Source organism: Aricia agestis, chromosome 5 (genome assembly GCF_905147365.1).
Source record: "Aricia agestis chromosome 5, ilAriAges1.1, whole genome shotgun sequence".
NCBI classification, from domain to species: domain Eukaryota; kingdom Metazoa; phylum Arthropoda; class Insecta; order Lepidoptera; family Lycaenidae; genus Aricia; species Aricia agestis.
This window is the reverse complement of record NC_056410.1, coordinates 1,610,335-1,623,375: the sequence shown is the minus strand read 5'-3', so window position 1 is coordinate 1,623,375 and position 13,041 is coordinate 1,610,335.

Below are 13,041 nucleotides of genomic sequence, written 5' to 3'. Positions count from 1 at the left end.
AAAAATATTATTCATAGTATTCAAAGATCATTTTCCGATTTAGGGATCCACTTGTGAAATATGAAGTTTTAAAGTGGAAAAAATGGTTCGAGTCCAGTGTCCCCCCTTCCACTAGCTCAAATTGTTTTAGCTCAAGTTTCAGGCTCAGGTTTAGCTGTTTAGCTCAGGTTGCTTCTGGAAATATGGAAAAATTCGTAGGAGATATTATGGTAACTTAAAGGATTACTCGGTATTACACTTTAAAGGACTATCATGGCTAAGAACACTTCATAAATAAGTAATTGAGTAATAGTCGATCAACTAAAAAAATGTATTCGAAGAAGTATAAAGAAAATCTTCGTTCAAATTCTTTTGAACGTAACTGAGATGGTATTGTTGGTAGTGAATAACACGTTAGAATGATTAATTGACGATACAAAAATTATCAAAAACTAGCGGTACTACAGAGCCCTATATTACGCGTTACCCGATACACACTGTGCTGGTTTTTAATTTCATGTACAAACAAATAACGATTTAATTGAAGACAATAAAATTAATATGATCTCCATATTTTAACACTATTTATTTGCACATTAAGGAAATGCGTATGTAAAAGAGAAAAAATAAAATAAAAATAATATATTATTATAAAACCTAAGGCCGCGTCACCATAAAACACGGCGCGGCATCGTCACCGTGCCGCGATACGACGCCGCCGCCGTGACACGTGATGCGTGTTCCGACTTTCGGTGCCACGAACAGTGTGCTACCCGGTGGCCCATTTAGTTTGATTGAAATCTGACAATATTTCCACTACGCGACTTTGTTTGATAGGTATTTCACATGCCTCGTTTAAGTTTGGAACGCCATTTTTCGGAAGTTTCACCCTGAATAGGGGCGCGCGGTGCACCGTTCGCGTCACCGGGACACTGTGCGGCGTCGCACCGTGTCAGGGTGGCGGCGTCGTGTCATGGCACGATGACGACGCCGCGCCAAGTTTGATGGAATTGCACTGTAACCCCACGTATTTGACAGATGTCACCATAGTAAAAAAATCTCTATTCTAGTAGATCTTTCGAATGACACCTGATTCTGCTCTGTTGGTTGATGGGGACGATTCTTCTCATAGTCCTTTCGCGTGACCACACACTCAGCTATAATATATATTTCTGTGGCATGTGGATTTAGTATAGAAAATATGTCTAGCTATAAATATATTAATATATATATATTATAGCTTAAGTCTGTGACGGGCTTAATGCCCTCATTGCAAGGATATTGACAAATAATAAAAATTGTTAAGGGAGTATTACAAGTAATAACTAATAAGTAATAACCATATTATTAGCTCCTACATATGAAATTGGCGTTTTGTTGTACAGGCCCAATGATGTTCTACTTATACAGATATGTTATAGACCTGGATCCCAGAAGGATAAGACATAACTTACTCTCTGATGGATGAAACTACAGGTTATTAGTAGTGCCTCGTGTACTTAGGAAACCTGCGAATTTGTCTAGCTCTAAGTGTGACACCTGGTCAGGTACCAGGAACCAAAGTGGACTAAAAATGAGTCTTACTTTACTTATTTTCAAATGGCTAATATTTACATATAATTTGTAGATGATTGTTCTGAACTAATATCATGTAGTGTAAGACACTTTTCAATGACCAAAACTATTGCCAGACGTTTTAAAAGTAACTTTGTTGCAAATTTTTTTTATTAATTTATAAAATTTTTATTTTATAAATTAATATAACACCTTAGAAAACAATACGATATTGCAAGAATTTATTTTCTACTAGCTGTTGCCCGCGACTTTGTCCGTGTCAGCATACTGCATAGTATAATAACAAAGATGGACAATTTTCCCCTGTTTCCTTACCCAAAGGGTAAAAATGTGACCCGATAACAAAGATATTTCAGCCTGTCCGTCTGTCTGTCTGTCTGTCCATATCCAGACTGTACCTCCCCTTTCTAACGTGTAGTGAATATTATTAAAGTATGGATACAATTGAGTATTTTTGGTCCTATACCTAGTCAAGTGCCTACCTGTTAGACCCAGATCCCAGAGCGATAAGACAACTTACTATCACAATATGGATGAAACCTTAGGTTCTCAGTAGTTCCTTATGTACTTAGAATACCTTCGAATTTGTGATGCTCTACATGGAGCTATACTCACTCTCACTCACTCACTCATAATGTGTAAAAATGTCTGTCTGTCTGTCTGTAACCTCTTCACCGATTTTGCTGAAATTTGGTACAGATATACTTTGAGCCCTGGGGTTAAAGTATACCTATCCGTTTTTTTGGATATTTTTCCGGGATAAAAGTATCATGATATAATTATGTCCTTTCGTGGGAAAGGACATATTATAATATAATACTTTCAATCAAAAAGACCTCTGTAAAAAAAGGAATTCCTGCCTGAGGATGCTCCGGTGTTGGGGCGAAACGCGCGTCGAGGTTTTCAACCTGCATGGTGGTGAGGGGCCTTGCACGGATTTGCCAACATTATTGCTTGTGTGGTGGTGGTGTTTGCAAGTTCTTGCATGCGGCGAGTGTACGCATAGGCAGTGTGGGAGGAGGGAGGTGCTGTACGCATGCCTATGCGTACACTCACTCATTTACTTAAAGGTGGTAGTTGTTTTCGCGGAATATTGCTAAAAATAATAACAAACTAAATTCCTATTTTGCCAACAAAGGAGAGTGATTTAAGCTTCCAAAATTTTTACATATTATATTGGTTCAAGCATACACTATTTGCCCATAGCTTATACGAAATGTATGTATAGTTTTTAAATAACGCGACAACCATTTTGTCACCTACGCCCTTTCCATTTTATGTTCCATTACTTGTTTACTATGAGGAGCCCCGGCCGCAATACAAAACAAGCAATCTAAAACGTATCCAACGCGGTTTTTTACTTTAACGCGGTGTTACCTTAGCGGATGACGACAAGGATGATGACTGAAACAGGCAGTGTCGTGATTGGGTCGTGATTGGATGAACGATGAAAATTATAATGATTTTGTTGATGATTACGATGAATAATTAACAGACAAATACTTGCAGTTAATTATTATAATCATAGTAAAATATATTCTTTTACCTGATATCTTTTCTACAAAAATAAAATAAAATAAAATGCCTTATAAAACGTAATATCTTTAAATAGCTTTACTTTTATATACATTTACTTCAATATTTATTAATTAAGCGATAACACCCGCAACTTAATTTCGCAAAATTTCGGGGTAAAAGTATCATATTTCCTAAAAAGTAAAGTATTTCCGTACCAAATTTCAGCAAAATTGGTTAGGCGGTTTGTGCGTGAAGAGGTTACAGACAGACAGACATTTATACACATTATGAGTGAGTGAGTGAGAGTGAGTATAGCTCCATGTAGAGCATCACAAATTCGAAGGTATTCTAAGTACATAAGGAACTACTGAGAACCTAAGGTTTCATCCATATTGTGATAGTAAGTTGTCTTATCGCTCTGGGATCTGGGTCTAACAGGTAGGCACTTGACTAGGCATATGACCAAAAAATACTCAATTGTAAACATGCCATCAGTAGAAGTCACGACACATTCATAACAAAACGTTAGTGTTAAGTTTTATTTACTGGATCTACGTAAAGTCCAAGGGCGTCTTTTGTTGCCCTCGCGTGTCAATGGGGATTGTCCATTTTTTTTTAATTTGGCTCATTACAAAACATTTCGAGGAATAAGGTCAGTGATCGTTTTTCTGTATATAAACGAAAAAAATACCCATTAGTTACTTATATTTTTGAACAAATATGTTTAACCTTTGTTTCACCTTCAATGGCGTTAAATTAGCAATAAATTCGACCAACATTACGTTTCGAACTTTTGGTAAGCTTCTCGTATCAGCTTTCACATAATCAGAACTTGCATTTGACGAACCAGCCATTATAAATAAGATTGAAAGGAAAAAACATACTGCAGAGGTCAATTATTGGCCGCCGATGATGACGTCAGAGCGAAACTTTAAAAATTTATTGAGAAAAAACTAGCCAATGAATTTCAAAATTATTTAATTTATATTCTTAAAATACCCTATTTTAACGAAAAAAATATAAAAAGTACATGTGATTTTTTTGGACAATGCCCATTATTACAACAAATAGTACTTATGTATTAGAATCACGTCTTATAGCTAAAGAGAACTTAAAAGTCTACCACAGTTTTGATTCATTTGATTTGCAAAAGTATCTAAAAATAATCAGAAATCTTCTCATCTTCAAAATTTATTCTGGTGTAAATATGCCTTATGCTCACAAATTCTTATTGTAATGTCCTGACTCCTGACTATCACACGGGCTTACCTTATTTTAATATTCATAATAATATTATCTACTTACATATTATTATACTTACCTAGGTAATAATTACTATAAATTTAAAAATATAATTATTTTTATTAAGTTGTTACCCGCAACTTCGTCCGCGTGAATGTATGTTATTAAAATCGAGATTTAGAAAATTGAACACCCATCTACTTTTTTTTTAAATCTATATTTAAACACACGAAATTTTTAATTTACTTACATCAAAAATCCAGGAAACTTGAACCCCAGATACCTACGGTACTTATCGTTTTGAAAAATCTTTTCTTCGAAGAGGGGATGGGGGGATTCCCCTGTCCTGTGACAGGGGAAAGGAACATGTGACGGAGATAGAGGATAGACTTCAAAAGACGGGATATAATGTAGGCATCTATCCCTCTTTAACCTACATCTTATTCATAATCTACAATTTTTTAGGGTTCCGTACCCAAAGGGTAAAAACGGGACCCTATTACTAAGACTTCTTTGTCTGTCTGTCTGTCTGTCTCCAGGCTGTATCTCAAGAATCGTTATAGCTAGAGCTCTGAATTTTTTACAAATTATGTACATCTATTGCCGCTATAACAACAATCACTGGAAACAAAATAAAATCAATATTTAAGGGGGGCTCTCATACAACAAACATGATTTTTTGGCCTTTTTTGCTCGATATCAATAATGACAATTACAGGCAGGCAGTTGAAATTTTCACAGAATCCTGAATTATATGTGTCCTTTAATAATTAATAATAAAATTAGAATATAATTAAAATTTAATGAGGGCTCCCGTACAAAAACACAACTTTTGGCCTATTTTCTCTATAACAGTACGGAACCCTTCGTGCGTGAGTCCGACTCACACCGATTTTATTGTAAACGTGGTATCAATTTCGGGCAATCTGTACAACAAAAAAAGAATTTTGAAAATCTGACCACAAACAGCAAAGTAAACATTAAATACTCCTTTTTTGAAAGTCGGTTAAAAAAAGTATCTAAGATGTTGACCAGGGATGTAAGGTATCATCATGCCAAATTTCATTGAAATCGGTCCGGCGGATTCAGAGATTAGCTTGTACAAACAGACAAACAGACAGAGAAACAAAAATTTCAAAAACAGTTAAAATGTGTTCTTTTACTCTTCTAACATGCCCCTGACTCATTTTTTCAAGTTTATTTTCAATGTACAAAAATTTTACCTCTACGATTTTATTATAAGTATAGATACCTAAATCTTTTTTTTTGTATGAAATAAGGGGGCAAACGAGCAAACGGGTCACCTGATGGTAAGCAACTACCGTCGCCCATGGACACTCGCAACATCAGAAGAGCTGCAGATGCGTTGCCGGCCTTTTAAGAGGGAATACGCTCTTTTCTTGAAGGTTTGCAGGTCGTATAGGTCCGGAAATACTGCTGGTGACAGTTCGTTCCAGAGTTTTACAGTGGGCGGCAGAAAGTTACGCGAAAAACGCACTGTGGAAGACTGCCACTCATACGGACGATAGCGAAAAGTTGCAGGTGGTATGATTCCGAACAATTCCTCAGAGCACTCCCCGTGATACAACCGATAGAGGATGCAGAGTGACGCATAGAGGATGTAGAGTGACGCTACATTTTGGCGTAATTCCAAGGGGTCCAAGCTGTTTGAAATACTATGGCAATGAACAATTCGAGCGGCCCTTCGTTGGATACGATCCAGAGGGAGCAGTTGGTATTTTGGCGCTCCTGCCCAGAGATGAGAACAATATTCCATATGAGGCCGAACCTGCGCCTTGTAGAGTTGTAGGCGTTGTTCCGGACTGAAGTACTGTCTCGCTCTGTTAAGAACACCAAGCTTCTTCGAGGCTAATTTGGCCTTACCCTGTAGATGATATCGGAACTGGACTTCGCTCGATATGTTGACGCCAAGTATCTCAATGCTAGGGGAGATTGTGAAAGATGTGCCCTCGAAACGAGGATATACCACCATTGGTGACTTTTTAGTGGTGAACGCGCAGACTTGTGTCTTGGCGGGGTTGAATTGGACCAAGTTACGTCTACCCCATTCAGAGACCTTCTCCAATGAATGTTAAATGTTATTACGAAGCAGTCTTGTGAGTCTTAACGTCAACACCCCCTCCCGCTTCGTCGCGGGGTCTGCTATCTACTGCTGTCCGACATGTGTGCGTTGGGCGTCGTCTGAACAAATTGGTTTTTACTTTTTTGTATGTAAAACAACGCAACGGCAGCGCTGCGTCGACGCAACGCTGACGCAACGCGCCGTGTGGACTGTAGTGTTTCTAATCAACTTTTATCAGATTGTTCCCGAACAACCGAAATAAATAACAAAATTATTATTTGCTCGTTCACATATTTTATATTTTTAATTATTGCAAACTGGTTTCTGCGCGTCACAACTCACAAACCTTTTGGTAAATAAAAGCATTATTTATTATATTCGATCACGCAATAAAAATATAGCAATCACTAGATTCCTAACTAATTCCAGTCATAAGAATATAACCGGAAAGCCCATAGACGCCTCCGTGTAAATTAAACAATCGACTCCAGCCTAGGACGCTATTGTTTAGTTATTTGCCTAGCCTTATAGTCAGGGATTTGAACATTTTTTTTAAATTACTATCAAGCTAATTTTTTGTGTTGTTTTGATAAGACGAACATAATCAACAAAACTTTGGTTAATAGTAATTGTATAATTTAAATTAACATTGTCCTACAATTAATAGAACAATCCAATTTCGGGACCATTAAAATATCAAAGTACTAAATCCTTTCTATTTCTGTTAGCCTACCACTTTCAATATTTTTGCAGATAAATATCACATAAATATTATGTTGTTCGTCTTATCAAAATGAAGCTACTTACAAAAAATCAGCTTGATAATAATAAAAAAAGATTTGTTCTAAGGAACCCTGACCTTTTACAATAATTTTGTAACTCACAAAAAATTAAAATCAAATTTTCTTATCGCATAGAGCTGTGCTATAAAAAATCATATTATGTGAACGAAAATTGTTTGTTCGTACCATATAGGTATTAAGTATTATAGCTCAGGTAAAGTGTGTTTAAGTTTAAGAATTAGGACGTAGGTAAGGTTTGGATCTACGTGAACCGATTTAATCAATTCTTCAATAATAGAGGTTTTTTATTTACGTTATTTTTAAATGTCGTCACCTTTAAATTATTCTTAACTTTTTTAATAGGATTTTTTTACGTTCCACACCCAAAAGGTAAAAACAATAGTGTAAGTATGTCCGTCATGTCCGCCATGATTGAAACATTCACAGTATCCTTAATTAGTTAGAGATTATATTTGTGGTGTTAGGGTCAATTATTAATTATTATCATGGGCGTATCTAGGTAGGGGCAGGGGGGGGGCCTAATAATTAATAATAAAATTAAATTATAATAAAAAATGCATACAAAAACACAATAGTAAGTACCTACCTACCTATAATATTATCCCACGGGCCACTACCTTGTAGATTTTGTGGTAGGTACACTTTACGGAAAAAGTAATTTAATGATTTTATTTATATAATAGATAGTGTTATCATCAGTCAGTCAAGGTTTTTTATATTATATAGAATGTAGATGTGTGATCATCAGTCAGTCAAGGTGTGACGACGCGAGCCCTTATAAAGCTCGGCCATGCTCGGCTTTTAGCTAATATTTTGAATCTCTTAGAATATTTAGAATATTTGTGCCACGGCTTCATCTTCTGTTCAAAATCTTTCGTCACTATACTGCGTGCCTAAAACCTTTCAGATACGATTTTCAGGAATTAGACATTTTTTGCTAGTAGCTGTTGCTGTTTACTTGTTCAGGCGCAAACATTTCACGACGTTTATTTTGTGCGGATATAATTGCCTTTTTATTTATTTAGGCGTTTAAGTATATAATGTTAAATTAATTATTATTGTACCATCGAGGAAATTGCTTCCTAGGCAGTTGACAGACCAACGTCATTTGGTCGGATCATGTCAATTCAATGTTAATTGTGATCTGTCGGCTGGGTTTGACGTAATGCGAAAAAAAAAAAACGTAGGTTCCCCCTCTGCCTAGAAATCAACTTCTCTGATAGTACCTACTGATCGGCACGTGAAAAACAAAATACGTTAAAAAATCGGCCAAGTGCGAATAATTGGACTCGCGCACGAAGGGTTCCGTACCACAATGGAGCAAAAATAGGCTGAAAATTATGTTTTTTGTATGGGTTTGTATTAATGTATTAATTATTGTTGTATTTGTATTAATTATTGCATTTATTTCAATTTTATTATAAATTTTTAAAGTACAAATAAAACTGGATTGTTTTGTACTTTAATAATTTGTACAATTATTTTCTCACAATTTGTGAAAATTTCTGAAGTCTAGCTACAGCAGTTCTTCAGCCTGGAGACACACAGACAGACGGACAGACATCGAAGTCTTAGTAATAAGGTTCCGTTTTTACCCTTTGGGTACGGAACCTTAAAAAGTAAGAACATTAAACTTGTAATTTTTAAATAAATTATTATTAAGTTGAACGCACAACGCACTAGAGTCCAAAAAATAAACGATTTCATCTATATTATCAATATAAGCCACCGCTAAAAATGCAAAAGTGTATGTTTTTCCTTCCTCTTTGTGCTCATAATTATTTAGATTTTAGATGAAGGGACGTAATAATAATATGATCAAGACTTATCTATCACGGAATAATTAACCCTTTGGCGCAGCAAAGTTACCTATAGCTTGTCAAAAAAGAGTAGACGCCGAACACAAATTTTAAATTACATAAAATATTGAAAAACTTTATTATAAGTACTAATAAATACAAAATGTGCCAGAATGATAAAATTTGAAGTGTACGAACGTTATCAGTGAAAAAAGAAAATACAATGCAAAAAAACCATTCGATATTTAGTTCAGAGTCTACTTTTTTTTCACAGACTGTACTGTAGATAGGCTACAGGTAACAATTCTACTTATTACTATTAATTATTTCTAAATATTAGGTCCATACATATTAAATTGGCGTTTTATATGGGAGGAATATAAAGTCGTTTTTTTTAATATAATTTTTAAATAATCAAAGTATGTAAGTACCTACCATGATTGTTATCGATGCCTTTTTGCCATCTTAAGGGTAGTTCGTTGATCCCTTTACTAAAAAAAACGGAGGGACGAGAGCAAATAAATTCTTTGAATGCGGTTTGGACTGCCACATCAGAGTTGAATTTTTTCCTTGTAGGAAGTTATCCAAATTCCGAAAAAAATGGTAATCTGTTGGAGCCAGGTCCGGGGAGTACGGTGGATGTCGCAGACATTCCAATTGCAGCTCCTCCAGTTTTGCGGCCGTCTGTTGTGCAGTGTGTGGTCTAGCGTTCCCAATTTGCTTCAAGTGAACTAAAGCAGTTTTATCACTTACACCGAAGCCTGCTGTTAAATCTGAAGTGGTTGCTTCTTAGCCTTTAATTCTTCATTATTCATTTTGGCCTCGGGTCGTCCACGGCAGTGCCGTAAACAGTCTTATTTGCGCCCTGTGCGAGCTTCTACAATTGCGCCCTTGCTTTTTTAGATATTATATTACCTAAAGCAATGTATAGGTCTATTTTACTGTTGGAATCGTGCTCTAGGGGCGCAGCGGGAACTATTATCGGGAGCAAACCGAAAAAATAATACTTCTGCCTGATTTGGCCATTTTTGCGTTGAAAATTTGATTTTAATTTTTTGTGAGTTCTTCATTTTGATAAGACGAACAACATATTTATCTGCGAAAAATCTAGAAAGTGGTAGACTATAAAGGATTTCATACTTTGATATTTTGATATTTTGATGGTCCCGAAACATGGATTGTTCTATTAATTGTAGGACAATGTTAATTTAAATTATACAATCACTATTAACCAAAGTTTTGTTGATTATGTTCGTCTTATCAAAACGAAGCTACTCACAAAAAATTAGCTTGATAGTAATTTAAAAAAATGTTCTAGGGAACCCTGACTATAAGGCTAGGCAAATAACTAAACAATAGCGTCCTAGGCTGGAGTCGATTGTTTAATTTACACGGAGGCGTCTATGGGCTTTCCGGCTATATCCTTTTGACTGGAATTAGTTAGGAATCTAGTAATTTTTATTGCGTGATCGAATATAATAAATAATGCTTTTATTTACCAAAAGGTTTGTGAGTCTGACGCGCAGAAACCAGTTTGCAATAATTAAAAATATAAAATATGTGAAGGAGCAAATAATAATTCTGTTATTTATTTCGGTTGTTCGGGAACAATCTGATAAAAGTTGATTAGAAACGTAGCGATATAACGTAAGAGCCAGTCCACACGGCGCGTTGTGTCAACGTTGCGTCGACGCAGCGGTGCCGTTGTGTTGTTTTACATACAAAAAACTAATTTGTTCAGACGACGCGCAACGCACACATGACGGACAGCAGCCCCCGAGACGAAGCGGGACGTTACACGGGACAGTGTTGACGTTAAGACTCACAAGACTGCTTCGTAATAACGCTGCGATGGCGCAGCGCCCGCTGGCTATGCGACAAAATATTTGGGTTGCGACGATGCAACGCAACGCAACGCTCCGTATGGACTGACTCTAACAAAGATACAACAACAAATTACGGACTGTAAATATATCACAGATGTAGCATCGAGGAAGTTGATTCCTATGCAATTGACAGACCAACGATATTTGGTCGAATATGTCTATTCAATGTCAATTATGATCTGTCAGCTGGGTTTGACCAAACGCAACCAAACTACTTAGGTCCCCGATTTGCATAGGAATCAACTTCTCTGATACATATTACAAAGCGTGGTCGGAAAATTGCCGCTTTGATTTTCCGGACCATTTTGACATTAGATTATAATATCGTAAACGTTCTTCTTTCGAGTTCAGAGACCACTAGTATTTGCTTCATGGGATAAAAATAGAGATAAGTAGAGAGCTCTCTCTTCTTCCCTCTATTTTTGGCCGCGTCAGACTGCCAATCGTATAGGTTGTAATCACAGGGGACATGACCCCCCCCAAAAATCTTTAAGGTCAAATTGAAAACTCTCAAAATCTTGCCAAATAATAAAAGGAAATTTCTAGTTATCCTATAACGGCGATAAATTTTTAGTGTAGTGACTAGTGACCCCCTCCAAAACTTCAGGCTGCGACCGCGCCTGTCTCCAGGTACATTATAGGCTATTGATAGCCTAAGTGGACAAAAAAGGCGAGTTACTGGATTATTCATAAATCATATTGTTATATTTTCGTGTTAGTTAGAATATTAATAATAATAATAATAATATCTATGGACGCTTGACACCAAGTTAGTCTGGCCCCGTGCTAAGTACCAGAGTCCAGAAGAACTTGTGTTACAGGTACCAGACAACGGAAATATATTATGGTACTAATGTATGGTACTAGGTACTAATTACTATAAATGCACGCCATAATTAAAAAATATAATTATTTTTATTATACCTAAATCCTAATATTAGGGGTAGATTAGAATTTAGAGGACAATATTTCATTCGATAAAAAAAAAATCTGACACGTTGTAAAATTTTTAATTTATGAAATTTTATGTTTTGAATTTAGAACAGTAAGTTTCATGCGTAATATTTAAATTAAAAAGATGTCGGCAGCCGCTCATTTAAACTAGCTACGTTTAAATTATGCTACTAATTTTATAATTCCTACTTCGTAAGTACGTAGTACTTACGAAATATAATATTTATTAGTGTCCGGCCGAAACTGATTTTTCAGCCGAAACCGAACTTTCGGCCTTACTCTTAGTTTTGGCCGAAACCGAAACCGAAACTTGGTAAAACATTCAAAATACGATTATTTACTAAAATTTATTGATTTTTAATATAAATTACAATTTTTTAAACTAAAGAAAAAGTACACCATTGGAGTTTTAACTTCATAAAACACATGTCCTGTCGGTGTAGTGTATGACAGATCGAAAAACATAGGCGAAAAAATTGTTAAGTTGACAGTTTTCACAGATATACGTTTGGTTAGCATATTTATCGTTTTTTGCTATTTGTTACTAAAACAACGTGACAAGGCTAAAGATGATAATAATGTATAAAAATCATCAATCAATCGTATAACGTAAACATAGATTCATTAATCGCGATTAAATGAAGAATGTAAAATCTATTTGAAACAAAACGAGATTCACGTCGCCATATAAACGCGTTCATTGTTCAATGAGAACTTAGTTTAATAAAACGTTTAAGTGTGATTAGTGAAATTCCCCTTAATGTATTATAACGAAGAAACAAGAGCAGAAGTTATTTGAAGTCATTTTATTTAAGTGCGATTCACCTAAGAAATAGAACGCGCTTAGTGTACACTAAATTGGTTTTACATATATACCAAATTGCATTTCACTAACATAAAATTCACAACAAATCCGAGTTCTATCTTCAGAACGTCCAATGTTGCACGGTTAAACTTCATTAAAGCCGTTAAAGTCCTGCCAGTGTAGTGTCATGGCGAATCGAAAATCATAGACGAATAAAGCGTTTGGGTAGTTTATATATCGTTTCTTGCTTTTTTATTGATCCCCGTAAGAACATGTTTAATGAGAACTAAGTTTTATAAAACGAAGTTGTGCAATTGGTGAAATCCTCCCTTAGACATACTACTGAAAACAAAATCAATAATTGCAGTATATTATTTTTATGGGAGACATGTACACG